The sequence below is a fragment of the Mchenga conophoros genome, linkage group LG7, assembly GCF_057382185.1.
Source record: "Mchenga conophoros isolate Kocher_MC1m ecotype Shallow Benthic linkage group LG7, M_conophoros_male_GT1.1, whole genome shotgun sequence".
NCBI classification, from domain to species: domain Eukaryota; kingdom Metazoa; phylum Chordata; class Actinopteri; order Cichliformes; family Cichlidae; genus Mchenga; species Mchenga conophoros.
Window position 1 is genome coordinate 25,696,110 of NC_140532.1, and position 15,622 is coordinate 25,711,731.

The 15,622-nt window shown below is 38.1% G+C and overlaps 1 protein-coding gene and 2 long non-coding RNA genes across 5 annotated transcripts in view; 2 read left to right on the forward strand and 1 right to left on the reverse strand.

Moving 5' to 3' along the window:
* LOC146570210 (metabotropic glutamate receptor 8-like) overlaps positions 1-15,622 on the forward strand; it is a 149,994-nt gene that overhangs the window by 98,818 nt on the left and 35,554 nt on the right. The window lies entirely within an intron of this gene.
* LOC146570212 (uncharacterized) lies at positions 11,250-13,005 on the forward strand. Its single transcript, XR_014893445.1, has 2 exons — positions 11,250-12,392; positions 12,500-13,005. It is a non-coding gene; the product is annotated as an uncharacterized LOC146570212 (long non-coding RNA).
* LOC146570213 (uncharacterized) lies at positions 13,021-15,028 on the reverse strand. The gene is made up of 4 exons (XR_014893444.1): positions 14,976-15,028; positions 14,764-14,821; positions 13,669-13,763; positions 13,021-13,560 (listed from the first exon to the last, which is right to left on the reverse strand). It is a non-coding gene; the product is annotated as an uncharacterized LOC146570213 (long non-coding RNA).

The following is a 15,622-nucleotide window of genomic DNA, read 5'->3' on the forward strand; positions in this document are numbered from 1 at the left end:
ATGCATATAAATATGCTACAATGAGATAGCTGACTTCATCTAACTAGCAAATGTTGTCCAGGCTACGTTGGTGATGCAGTTTTTTTTTAATGTGTATGATATTTTTGTCATGCGATTTTAAAGCTGGTCCTACAACCGCATCCAAGAATAACATGCAGCTTATCTCAGAACTGTCGGTGAAAATTATTCTTGGAGCTAAGTTTAATTGAGCTGCATTTTAAAGAGGTGCAATTTCACAATTTGTGTATATATTCTAAGTTCACTATTTTGTCATGTGTTGAGAAAAACACAGATTTTAAAATTACATGGTCTAATATTTACATTTAGCATAAAACTGCAACATGCTTTTTTTCATTTTTTTTTTAAAGACTCGAAAGGACTTGAAATTCAAAGTTTCAGACTTGTGACTTGACTCGGACTTTTACACCAGTGACTTGAGACTCGACTCTGACTTGCCTGACATTACTTGAGACTTGACTTGAGACTTGAGGATAAAGACTTGAGACTTACTTGAGACTTGCAAAACAATGACTTGGTCCCACCTCTGGAATGGGGGGTCTGCAAACGGAGCGTCCGTGTTGCAAAACTTGAACTCCGGAAAGTTATAAGAAAGACCGTCTTTTATGTCCAGTAAGGTTTGTCGGTCGTACACAAGGAGACAAGTGCTGCTCGTGAAAAAATAAAGGAAAAGTAAAATTAAACACAGAAGAAAGCCGTTGCTTGGGGGAGCTCGCGACGAGGCTGCCATACTCGGCGCCATCTTGTCTAAATACTCACTCACTGTGGGTTTGTTAGTTATTTTCCACTGAATTTCTTTAGTATCCTGGTACACATACTACTCCTTTTAGGAAAAGGCTGAGAGTCTAATGGTTTTTTCCCATTAATTCATTTCCTTCATTTTGTTTGGAGACAGATGTGGAGGCAAACTGCAAAGCGCAACCAGAGTTGGCAGCCATATGGTCTATCAGCATACTCGTCATTTGCTAAACTAGTTATAGTATGATGAAGTTTTTCGGTGAAACTGAAACCTATAGAAAAGTTAAACTGAGGGATGAACAGTGTTTGACAAATCCAAAATTTGCAAGATGTCATGTGAGAGCTTTTCCTAGATTTGTCTTGGTATAATAATGATTGCAGATTAATTCCAAAGCACGTTTTGTCTATATCTGTACAAAAAAACCCATTTTGTGTGAAAGGTTAACTTAATTTCAGTCAGTAACCATCTGCAGATTCTATCTTCAGTTATTTTCATTTATTTGGTACTATGGCTCTGTTCTGGGACCCCCAAGAGACCCAAGACAGAACAGAGCAGGCATCACTGACAACTGTTATTATTTTATTTCACTGAATAAGTGTGATATAGAATGAAGCTGCTTGCTGATATTTGCCAACTGAATGCAAAGAATGCTGAAAGCCACCTAGTTATGCTCTATTTTTACCAACCAATGTACTTAGAACAGATTTCTCTGTTATATTTCTGACATGTCAAAACATTTTGATCACATCAGCGAAATATGCCGTTGGTCTTTTGAGCACCTAACAGTAGCATCAAAAGCTAAACATATAGTGTCTAAAAGACTTCTGATGATGCCCTGTCTGTCTCCTACACATCCTGCAGTGACTGCAAACACCCCACAAGCTTAACCATTGCAAGACAAGCTCTGTTTAAATGATTCCTGCAACTGAGACACTCTTCTTTTATCCTCATTTGCATTTTAAAGACATGGTGCCCACTTTATGAAATTTTGGCAAATGAGGCCACTTTAGACTTTATTCAAAGGCTATAAATAGCACTGTAAGCTGGGTTTTTTTTTAATGCGGATACATGAGACAGAGCCAAGCTTGTGCCAAAATTTCTGTTTCTGTGAACAACAAACCCAAAAAACCTTTCATACTGCAAATGAAAGTGTCCCATTTTTGACCAATTCATTTTTGTCTTCTCTTTTATAAATATGTGAAGTTCTGGTCCAAACCTTCTGGGTTTGACTGCATCTGATCCATGCTGAGTAATAAACTGGGATGCCTCATTGTGAAATCCCATCTCCAGTATGTTTTTTAACATCTGAGTCTGTTGCCAAACATGTACCAATGAAATTTTAGATGGTTGAAGAAACATTTTTAGCTCTGGCAGTCCACCTGCCAACCCTGAAAGTTAAGAACTGGGGATGATTGGCTCCTTAGTGTATTAGTTTAGTTTCATTGGCCTGGGTCTTTGTCCCAGGTTTTTGAGTTTGCCTAGTCTGTTGTTCAGTTCTTGAGGGTTAATGAGATGCTAATGTTCACTTTGGAGAGCCGCTGAGTTTTGTTATGATTGTAGTTCTTAGTTCTGGTTTATTCTCTTTCCTTATGTGTCCAGTCTGTCTCACTCTGTCCTTGCTGTGTCCTCCCCTGTGTCCCCAGTATGTAGTCTATTGTGTCTGTTAATGAATGTCAAATTTGGTGTCACTCTCTGTCTCTGTCTCTCACCCATTCGCTCTCTCTCTGCCTCTGTCTCCCTCTCTGTCCCTCGATCTCTTCCAACTCTTGTCTCTGTCTCCTTCCTCCCTTCCCTGTATTTAGTCAGTCTGAGTCTCAGTATGTGTTTCCCTTGTTTCCTGTGGCTGGTCTCAGTCTGTTTCCTGTTTTATTGTGATAGTCTTTTGTCCCGTGTGCATTATGTTTAGTTTTGCTTCCCCCGTCTCGTTTTGTCTTGTTTGCTCCAGCTGTGTTTCCACTTCACCCTCTCATCTGTATCATGAGGATTCGTCACTTTCCCTCCGTGTCATTTGGCTCTGGTGTTACTGTTTTCTAGCATCTCTAGTTTCACATTTTTCCAGTTTAGTTTTCTTAGTAGTTTCCTGGTTCCCTTTTATGTGCTTTTATGTGATTGGCTTAGTTTTGTTCATGTTTTAACTTGAACTTAAAACACTTTGACAAATATAAACCGTACTTATTTTTATTGAAAACAGGATGTGAATTTCTGAATGGTGAAATGTGTAATATACACATTGTAAAGTAAATATCAAAAAAGCAAATTGGTATTTTTCTATAGACAGAAATATATTTTATGTTACTTGCTTGTGATGTATGTATGTGATTATGTACTGTTTCTTGACTTTTCTTGATTATGTTCTCTTTATTAGCAGTAATTCAGTTTCTACTACAGAAGTATACTGTTTGGATTTTACAGTCTGTTGGTGTTGCCGTTTAATACTCTTTTTAAAAACTTTTTTTTACAGTTTGTTTTTTAAAAACAGCAAAATACTTTTTCCATCTAAGACACTTCAGTTTAGTCGTAACTTGTTGTTGTTGTTGTTGCTATTATTATCATTAATATTACTGCCTTTAAACGTATGCTTTCCTCAGACACAATTAAAAATTGTATTAATCCCACTGGGAAAGGGTTGGTACTTGGATGGGAGACTGCCTGAGAATAACAGGTGTTGTAAGCTTATAATTGCAGGGTCTTTACCTTCAAGTACAAAGCACCTTAAGGTTACTGCTGTTGTAAATTGGCTCTATATAAATCAAATCGAATTGAATATTAACAAATGGCTTAAATGAATTTCTAATTAGTTCTGTTATGTATACTTTATTGATCCCCATGGGGAAATTCCTCTCTGCATTTAACCCATTTACTCAGTCATGCATGTTACATGAAAACCTTATAACTTATGAGCTGATTATCGTGAACATGAGATAAGCAAAGTACCAAAACCAGAGAATAACTGAGAGCGAAGCTGCTGAATATAGAGAGAACACTAGAAACATAATACTGGGAAAACAGAGCTAAGTCTTCCCTTGACAACATGACAGAGGAAGACTGAGACAATATATACAAGTGGTAATGAGGGAAGAAGTGCAGGGAGATTAATTCACAGCTGAGGAGAATCAGGGAATCAATAATGGGAGGGACATGAACATAAGCTAGAGAAGATACAGAATAACAAACCACTAATAGAATAAATTGGAAATTAAACATCTAAATGGGGGAACAAGATTAACTTGACACGAGCGATCACTGAAAGCCAAAGCAGATGTGACACGAGAACCGAATGGAAACTAAGCAAAACTAGCCAAATACAACCTGAAAGACAGAGCAACTAAAACTAAGACCAGAGGATTCATATAAAAAGGTTAGAAAATAAACCCTTAAGAATGAACAACAATGTAAAAAAAAAAACACGTAAGAATAGTTTAATAATAGAACCCAGACTTATATATGACTCCGTCCAGAATACTCAGACAATGGGCTCAGCATATACTGTACAACAGTCACTGGGGAAACAGTAAGCAATATATATAAATATGATACAACCTATATTACCTTTATTGCAAAAGAAATAAGGAACAAAACTCCATTTGAAATGACTTTTGAACCCGAAAGGAATCATAAATTCATTAAATTTCAAAAGCCTGGCATATGAGACTTGAGGACTAAACATAAGTGTCACAGTCTCTGACATACAGGGTGGGCCATTTATATAGATACACCGTAATAACATGGGAATGGTTGGTGATATTAAAGTCCTGTTTGTGGCACATTAGTATATGCGAGGGGGCAAACTCCTCAAGATGGGTGGTGACCATGGTGGCCATTTAGAAGTCGGCCATCTTGGATACAACTTTTGTTTTTTCAATAGGAAGAGGGCCATGTGACACATCAAACTTATTGGTAATGTCACAAGAAAAACAATGGTGTGCTTGGTTTCAACGTAACTTTATTCTTTCATGAGTTATTTACAAGTTTCTGACCACTTATAAAATGTGTTCAATGTGCTGCCCATTGTGTTGGATTGTCAATGCAACCCCTCTTCTCCCACTCTTCACACACTGATAGCAACACCGCAGGAGAAATGCCAGCACAGGGATCCAGTATCCGTAGTTTCAGGTGCTCCACATCTCGTATCTTCACACCATAAACAATTGCCTTCAGATGACCCCAAAGATAAAAGTCTAAGGGGGTCAGATCGGGAGACGTTGGGGGCCATTCAACTGGCCCAAGACGACCAATCCACTTTCCAGGAAACTGTTCATCTAGGAATGCTCGGACCTGGCACCCATAATGTGGTGGTGCACCATCTTGCTGGGAAAACTCAGGGAACGTGCCAGCTTCAGTGCATAAAGAGGGAAACACATCATCATGTAGCAATATCAAATATCCAGTGGCCTTGAGGTTTCCATTGATGAAGAATGGACCCACTATCATTGTACCCCATATACCACACCAAACCATCACTTTTGTTGTTCCAACAGTCTTGGAGGGATCCATCCAATGTGGGTTAGTGTCAGACCAATAGCGGTGGTTTTGTTTGTTAACTTCATCATTCACATAAAAGTTTGCCTCATCGCTGAACAAAATCTTCTGCGTGAACTGAGGGTCCTGTTCCAATTTTTGTTTTGCCCATTCTGCAGATTCTGTGCGCCGATCTGGGTCATCCTCGTTGGGATGCTGCATTAGCTGGAGTTTGTAAGGGTGCCATTTGTGAGTAGCTAATATCTGCTGAAGGGATGTTGGACTAATGCCCCTCTCCAGTGACATGCGGCGAGTGCTACGCTGTGGGCTCTTGCTGAATGAAGCTAGGACAGCCACTGATGTTTCTTCATTAGTGACAGTTTTCTTGCATCCACATTTTGGCAAATCCAACACTGAACCAGTTTCACGAAACTTAGCAAGCAGTTTGCTAACTGTAGCGTGGGAGATGGGTGGTCTCGTAGGGTGTCTTGCATTGAAATCTGCTGCAATGACCCAGTTACTGCGTTCACCAGATATCAACACAATTTCGCTCCTCACGTGTTAACCTCTTCGACATGTCAATGGCTGTGAACAAAGAGAAACAGTGTGTGAAGAGTGGGAGAAGAGGGTTGCATTGACAATCCAACACAATGGGCAGCACATTGAACACATTTTATAAGTGGTCAGAAACTTGTAAATAACTCATGAAAGAATAAAGTTACGTTGAAACCAAGAACACCATTGTTTTTCTTGTGACATTACCAATAAGTTTGATGTGTCACATGGCCCTCTTCCTATTGAAAAAACAAAAGTTGTATCCAAGATGGCCGACTTCTAAATGGCCACCATGGTCACCACCCATCTTGAGGAGTTTGCCCCCTCGCATATACTAATGTGCCACAAACAGGACTTTAATATCACCAACCATTCCCATGTTATTATGGTGTACGGCATTAAGAAAAACCTTTATGAGGAATATATTTATTTTTGGTGCACTTCACTTGAAAAAAGTAAAAGAATCCTAATGACACCAGAAATGAAACCTTCCAGTACTAAATCAGTTTTCAGTGCTGATTAAATAACGGAATAACTGCATCCATGCATCCATCCACACTATGGCCACAGGTCTGTATTTTAACAGGTCTGGATATAAATAGTGTGGTGAGGTCAACAAATGCAAATCAGGATTCTTCTGCTCCCGAAGTTGGCAACTTAAACAGTACAAGAACTTACTACAAGGTTTGATTTAGTCAGTCTGCAGTACCCACAACCCTAAACAAGAAATCTGTTTCAGCTCTCTGATAGAAAAGAAAAGTCCTAATCTGTTACACTATAAGTCTTAGATGGTAAATTGACTGATTCTTATATAGTGCCTTACACATTGCTCATTCACACAAGCCCTTTTTCTTCTATTCTCTTTCTACCTAACGTTCACAATGTGATGAATCAGAGCATCTTGCCCATGCAGACTGGAGCAGACGGGACTCTGCTCTACCACCTGAGCTACAGCCACCCCCTCTCAGGTAATGCAGAGCCAATGTGGGTGAAGGGACTCGCCCAGCCTGACTGCCTTGATGTCCAGGTGTCTTCCCTGCCTGCCCTGATATGAGAAAACCTGTGTAGCCTTGCAGGTCACATTGCATCAGTTACAGCTGTTATGGCAGCCCCCCTCTCAGTCGTGGCACTTGTTAATCTGGACTGGTTATAGAGGTCCATACCGTAGGCCCCAAGGGACTGTTACCTTTAGTGGTCCTCAAAGAGTGAAAAAGTGAATGTCAGCAATGTAGACTTTAAGGAACAGGAAATTTTATCATAGCAATTTTGCAGGACTAATTCAAAAGGAAAATAAAATAGTAAAAAATCACTAAACAATAATTAAATCACTTAAACTATACTTACGTAGCTAACGCTGAGCATTTCCTTATCTTTGATGAGGAGAGGTAGGAGCACAACTGGATCCAAAGATGCACTCATCCTCTTGTCCATGTCCATGATAATCACCCAACAGGAAAGCAGCATCCCATGGGCATTCAGTGGAAGTAAATCAAACTCCTTCTGAATTGACCATCTAACACAGTAAAAATGAGCGTTGAGGATAGCTGTCAGAAAAATGTTCTTAAAAAGTGAGACACGCAGAGCAGAAATTTTAATGAGCAGCAAGTTTAATGTGTTTATATACTTGCAGGGGAGCAACAGCATACACAGTGAAAGTCTATGCACGTGCTCATCTAGGCGATCCTGTTGATCCTTTTTATACATTTTTCTAGTCACACACTAAATCTGAGATAAGATATGTGAGACTTTCTCATACATTCCTTTCGAAGCAAACAGTTTATTCTTCTTAAAAAGATATACAACCAGTTTGCAGGTTCACAGGTTGGCCTGGGTCGATCCCCTGTTCACCTCCCTTTCCCACTGGTTGTCACATCTTTTTAACCTTACCCATGGGGACATCCAATCACATTATCAACATCCAATCATCTGATGTCCACTCACACTTTCTGCTCTCGTATGCTCTCTCTGTCAATCTGACTTACATGATTTAAGACAAAATGTCAACTTTGAACTACTTTAATCCATAAAAGTTAATTTTTTCATTCTTAACACAGAAATTCTATCACATTTAAGCACTGAATCACATATAGATATAATTCCCTTAATGTTTCATTCAATTTATGTGATTCCACTTTAATTTATCTATTTATCTTTAGCACATAACATTCACTTTTTAATTCAGATCCAGGGGAATACTTTCTTTTATCCTTTTAAACTCTGTGTTTGTCAACCACCATTTATGCATTCACCACACACACACACACACACACACACACAACAGGGCCATTAGAATAGTCATTTTACCTACTCAAACTACATTTCTCATTTTGATCAAAAATAATGTTATTATAACATGATAATATATCGTATCTTTGATTAAGAATAAAAATGCTTTATTATTAGGAAATAGAGAAAAGCTCTTTTTTAGCAGTCGCATAAAGCTGGATGCTAAGACCTTTGACCCCCTGAGAGGGAAGTCAACAATATTGTAGGTAGAAGACTGTCTTCTACAGTCTTTTCACACACAGTAAGTGAAAAGAGGACTGAGTACACTGTAGTTGATGAGACAATGACATTAATTCTCTACAGAAGCTCATTTGATAAGACTGCAACATGCTTCTTCAGGCATGTAAACCCATCAGATATTACTCAGACATTGTCATGGCAGATCATAATGTGAAAGTGTGTTTCTATCATTTGGCTTGTTTCTTGAGATTAGGATCTTGTTTGTATGTCAGCCCCTCAGCAAGCTGCTACAGTTGCCTAACAGTCTGTTCTTCTTATTCAGTAATATTTAGAGTTTACTTTAGATCGAGTAGTTCATTTTAAAGTCTCATGTGTTAAATAATATGCAACATTAGGGTCCTTAAATTTGTTCCTATAGCTCGCCTGCAACAGTGTAGCATCTGGTGTATCATTCAGTACAGCTTCCAGCGAGCAGACCATCTTGTCTGCTCGCTGAGACAATAACGGGAAAAAAGAAGAAAAAAATACACACAAGTGTTCAGGCGAACTAACCGAAGCTTATTTAGAACTTCCAGTGTCACTGGCGCAATAAGTCATCGGGCGCATAACAAACATCACAAAGTAAAAGGCTTGTTTATATTTTCATATGTAAAGAGGCATAACCACATTCACTCTGTAACTGCCTTTGAATCTGATACCACATTAGGGCAATTGCCAGGGTTAGGGTTAAACATCACAACAGCTAATTTAACATCTCAGTGCAGCATGACAAGGCACAGAGCTTTTAATGTACCATGCTCATTTTGAAAGCTAACTCCCCAGTGGAGTTCATGTAACGGTGAATGCCTGTTGGACTCAGCACAGCTTCAAAGTGTGTACAGCCACATGAAATTTCACTCTCAACACATTAAAACTGATCAGTTTGCACTAGACAGCTGCTACTTACATAGCAACTCTACATCACTGTAATGTATTCAATACAGTTCAGTTCAATTCTATTCTATTCAGTGCAGTTCATTTTGATTTAATTACAATTTATTTAGATTGTATCTAAATAAATTGTATATATTGTATATTGTATATTGTATAAAAAAAAACCTTTTAACAGAAAAATTAACACCAGTAGAACCAGGCTCAGGGACGGGCCGCCATCTGCTATGACCAGTTGGGGCTGACGGGAGTAAGACACAACAAAAGACACACTGTGGAAGAAAACCAGAGTTTAACTAATGATTAATGACTGTGAAATAATCTGAAATGTCATACTCCCTCAAATAACCTGAATTATATATTGGAAAAAGGTTAAAAGTTCACAAATCTCACATCAGACAATTCACATATACACTTCTAAAAATGACTGGGTTGAGGAAAACGTTTTGCATTTAAGTAAACCACGAAGAGCTCAATAATGCTGTAACTATACAATACTAAAAAAAAAAATAGTGCTAATTAACATATTTCTGGTGCTCTTATCAGTACTGATAAGATCCTAAGTAATAGAATTAGATAGTGTGACTATAACTAATAAATCCAAAACATGCGTTTTGCATAAGTGTTGACAGTCAGTTACATTTCATCTTTGTTTTTGCTGCTATTGTAAACTGTTGTTATTATTAAACTGTTCAGAGCTGCATCACATTCTATGAAAGGTACTGAACCCAAAACTTGCTCCTAATTCACCATCATGACCTTAAAGAAAAAGCAATTGCGCGCATAAATGGGTGAATTGTCTTTGTAGTATAAAGAACTTAAAGCAAATAATTAGACTAGAAGTGTTACATGAATGCAGCTTGTTCACCATTTCATACAGAAAAGAGGTGAATAAAAAACACTGGAAGCAATGAAAGGCCCAGGCCACATATATTCTGTTCATGTTAGAGTTTGGGTTTCTCTTTTGTTGAGAGATAAAATCAGCTCAGAGGTTTATTGAAAGATTCAGGAGAGTGAAGGTCACCTCTGTTCATTACTGATGTCTGTAAAGAATAATGTGAAACGCCTCCACATTCTTATGAATCCAACACTGATGAGCATCTTACAACATCATATTATATTACACACAGTAGCTGTAATGTAAAGACGTATTATGGCAATAGCAATTATATGGAAGAAATATAGTATCATCAGAATTCAAGTATTTTTAGACATTGAATTTATGACACTGAATTTTTATCCTCCAAATTTCCCTGCAAAAATATTCACCTGCAAAAAATTCACCTGCAAAAAATTCACCTGCAAAAATTAAACTGCAAAAGTGATGAACTTTAATGACCCAAGCCAGAGCAATCAGCACCAGATCGAGTCGAGTGGCTCTCGGCCAATTAAATTACGCTGTTTGATCACATGACACCGTTTAGCCAGCAGTTTGTCTCCTAAAAGAGAGCTGTTTAGAGGTGAGTGATTAAGTTTTTCTCCTAAATAGAGATCATTACAGAACGCCTAGTCCTACTTAAAATCCCATTTATTTTTATTTTATCATCTACTCGAACTAAGGAAAACGTTTGACTAACTCAAAGACAATTTCCACGCCTCCCCTGCCTGACTGCAGAGGCAGTTTTGAATTTAGGAGCAGCAAGATGGAAGCGGCAAACCCTGGCGATTCTCCGGTAAGTATATTGTTTTTTATCTTCAAGTTTGTCTTTTGAAACCTTAATTTTATTTAAATCCGTTGCTCACGTATAAAGTACACAGACGGGGTCTTTGCTCAACTCGTCTGAGGCGTGTCTCACTAAGCGCTACATGCTAGCATCCTGCTAACCGAGCTACCCTTTACATGCTGTGCTTTAGAAAATAGGATACTCGTTAAAAAATACTCCGCAGATATTGATAGATAGACGAACACTGCAAATATAATGTTGTAAACGAAAACGGCCTTTGGTGAAGTGGTAAAATACACCATGAATAAAGCCATAGATTGAATGGCTGCCATGGTTGCAGAACGGCCTGATTTAATGACAAGAATGGGGAAGAGTGAGGCGAAGTGAACCAAAGCCACAAAACACGGTCAGACAAGGCGGCAAAAGGGCAGTGATCTGTCCGTCAGTATGAAGTTGGTGTGTGCTTTGGTGAACAAAAACTCGAGACCGGTAGCAGGAAGGTGGGAGACTCGTGTTTCACTGGAATAGTGGTGAATTAAAACATCCTTTGTTGGGGACATTTAGGTGTAAATGCATCCATAAAGGTGAGACAGAGGCAGACCAGACAGTGAAGAAAACAAGGCAAACATTAGAAATATTAAAACGGAAATATAGGATTAATATAACATACAATTGGGGAAAATGTAAGGAACACAATGTAAATGATATTGTAAAGTCATTAAAACAGCATACTCTGATTAAAAGAAACAGATAATTGGGTAGGATGATGATAATAATAATAATAATAATAATAATAATAATAATAATAATAAAAATGTACAAGATGGGTATGTATACTTGTAGCCAGAACTTAACAACTATAAAGTTGTAGCATGTCAGTACCTTACCCCATCCATTATATCCACACTTTCAGAAAAGGATATGGTCAATATCTTTACAAATACTATCTAAACTTAAACTGGATATCCCCTCTGCTTCTTCTGCTTCTCGTATACACCCTCAGGGTTTGTGATCAGCCAGCGGCTGATATGATCATTAATCCTGTAAAATAATATTCTTTCGGTTTATGAATCTGTTTGCATGGATTTCTTAATCTGTTTCCACTGTTAGCAGAAGTTGTGCATGCAGTTTTGGTGTGCTGCTCTCCAAGACTACAAGCTGCGTTAAAGTTGGAAGTAACTGGCCGATGTTCCACTGTTGAAGATAGCTGTGCCCATTTGTTGCACATTGTGGGTATGGAGAAGTTGAGGCCCTTGCAGGCTACCCACAATTTCCCCAAACTGAGCGATTATACATCTTCCTTCCATATTTGTATCTTGTGTCACTAAAAATAATTTTATTTAATTTTATACATTGATTAATGACCTGCAGAATCTCCTTATCATATTAAGTGATTCATAATTGTCACTTTATGCTTTCTCCATCTTGAAAGTGATGACATCCTTGCATTACATCCTTTAGGTTCATTTTCTGCAGGCAGGTTTCTGACAGAGAACAGGCAGATTTACACTATAACATGCAGCGTTCTATAGATGGACACATAAAGAAATGAAAAATTACATGTGCTAACTTTCTAAACACTGTTACATTAATGATTAAGTAGATAAAACATTTATGTCAGCCTTGGCTCATAGTTCATTTAAAGACAAGAACTTTGTGTGTGTTTCAGGTCCTGCACTCTCAAAGACTGAATGAACCAGCATTGCAGCCATGGGTCACTGTGAGCATCACAGGGAAGGTTGAAGCCGCCCACTGCAGCTGTAAGGCCGGAGTCACGGAGACCTGCACCCACGTCACTGCTCTTCTGTTTAATGTAGAAGCAACAGTGATCTGTGGCACAAGGACTGTTACAGATGAACCTGCATACTGGGTTTTGCTGGGTAATATGACCAAGATACAGCCAGAGGTTGGCCATAAGATAGACTTCTCCTCTTCAGCTGCCCAAAAAAAGGCTCTTGATCAGAACAAACAGACCATCTGTAGTGACAGGTAAAAGGAGCCGTCCTCAAAAAAAGAAAAATCCCACCTGCTACTGTGGAGGAGTTGTCACTGCTATAATGCCATCATGTTTTATCTAGGGGTCTAGATTTATGCCTATAGTGCACTGCCGTGTAAATAATTTGCATTTACTGAATGAGTATCACTGTTCAAAAATTGAATAAAGAAACAAATTTTTGCCTTTTTTTTTTTATTAAAACCACTTTATAGAACATCACATCAGTTACAATGTAGAATCCATGTCACTGGAGAATTTTGATTCAATAAACAGTAAAAAGGTGAGCTGTGAAGACCAAGGACAAGTGCAGCTCACAGGTTTTCTATCCAAGAAATCCCAGAAGATTGCATGGTGTCATTGCCCAGCAGTTGTTCGCAGGATATATGGACTCAACCTCAACAATCCCTCACACTGAGCAGCATGAAGTGACAGTGCAGAGGAAAAACTCCCCTTTAACAAGAAGAAACCTCCAGCAGAACCCGGTTCAGTACCAGCAGCCATCTGGGTTTGGAGGAGAGAGAGAGACACAGAACTACCAAAAGTATTATTATTTTTTTTTATGTGATTGACTGTTGTTGTAATTCAAGCCCTGAGTGTAGAGCAGGTAAGATATAAAGTTGCATCCTAAATTCCATGCTCATGCAGAGTGTTTAGTTTATGACTTTTTCACCTGGTCATTTCTTGATGAACAGATGGTCTTTTAGGGTTGACCAAGCTGGTACCTTGACTGTTCTCTGCAAGATGTTGCAAAAAACAAAATCATATGGAGACAATATTGGACACAAAATATATAACAATTTAGTTAAATGTAGCATTAACTCATAGGTCTTGCTAAAGTAAACCTTGTATTCTGATTCATCACAGCAGCAGTTCAGTTGGATGATGTCAGTAACTGCAGCAAGTGTCTTGCTGACTGAATAATTACATCTTGCATAATCTGAAACAAACACAAAGACAGAAACAATTTATAAATTAACGTTTGATAAAATCTAAGAATTAATCATTTATTAGATACCAATATGAATATGTCTACCATAAAACTTGTGTGGAGCGAAGTTACATTCAATCAAGATGGTCTGGCATGCTACAACTTTGTAGTTAAGTTCTGGCTACAAGTATACATACCCATCTTGTACATGTTCTTTAACATTATTATTATTATTATTATTATTATTATCATCATCCTACCCAATTATCTGTTTCTTTTAATCAGAGTATGCTGTTTTAATGACTTTACAATATCATTTACATTGTGTTCCTTACATTTTCCCCAATTGTATGTTATATTAATCCTATATTTCCGTTTTAATATTTCTAATGTTTGCCTTGTTTTCTTCACTGTCTGGTCTGCCTCTGTCTCACCTTTATGGATGCATTTACACCTAAATGTCCCCAACAAAGGATGTTTTAATTCACCACTATTCCAGTGAAACACGAGTCTCCCACCTTCCTGCTACCGGTCTCGAGTTTTTGTTCACCAAAGCACACACCAACTTCATACTGACGGACAGATCACTGCCCTTTTGCCGCCTTGTCTGACCGTGTTTTGTGGCTGTGGTTCACTTCGCCTCACTCTTCCCCATTCTTGTCATTAAATCAGGCCGTTCTGCAACCATGGCAGCCATTCAATCTATGGCTTTATTCATGGTGTATTTTACCACTTCACCAAAGGCCGTTTTCGTTTACAACATTATATTTGCAGTGTTCGTCTATCTATCAATATCTGCGGAGTATTTTTTAACGAGTATCCTATTTTCTAAAGCACAGCATGTAAAGGGTAGCTCGGTTAGCAGGATGCTAGCATGTAGCGCTTAGTGAGACACGCCTCAGACGAGTTGAGCAAAGACCCCGTCTGTGTACTTTATACGTGAGCAACGGATTTAAATAAAATTAAGGTTTCAAAAGACAAACTTGACGATAAAAAACAATATACTTACCGGAGAATCGCCAGGGTTTGCCGCTTCCATCTTGCTGCTCCTAAATTCAAAACTGCCTCTGCGTCAGGCAGGGGAGGCGTGGAAATTGTCTTTGAGTTAGTCAAACGTTTTCCTTAGTTCGAGTAGATGATAAAATAAAAATAAATGGGATTTTAAGTAGGACTAGGCGTTCTGTAATGATCTCTATTTAGGAGAAAAACTTAATCACTCACCTCTAAACAGCTCTCTTTTAGGAGACAAACTGCTGGCTAACGGTGTCATGTGATCAAACAGCGTAATTTAATTGGCCGAGAGCCACTCGACTCGATCTGGTGCTGATTGCTCTGGCTTGGGTCATTAAAGTTCATCACTTTTGCAGTTTAATTTTTGCAGGTGAATTTTTGCAGGTGATTTTTTGCAGGTGAATTTTTGCAGGTGAATATTTTTGCAGGGAAATTTGGAGGATAAAAATTCAGTGTCATAAATTCAATGTCTAAAAATACTTGAATTCTGATGATACTATATTTCTTCCATACAATTACTGTTTACAGTGACTACTGATATTAGATACAATTCGTAGGTTGTTTTTCACATATCACAATTCATATTTCAGTACACAGAATGCAAGGAGCAGCAAAAAATGAAAAAGATTTAAGTGATGTCTGAAGTTATAATTTTCAAAACTCAGACATTAATAAAATAATTCTCTTTTTCTCATCATGAACACACATGCTGTTGTTTATTTTTTACTTACTATTTTTTCACAGCGTCAACTGTAGGTTAATGAAAGTAGTCCCAATTAATGTACTAGTTCTTCCTGTTATGCAGGAAATGGAAATTAATATTCTTGCAAATAATACAATTTAATAAAAATTAAAAA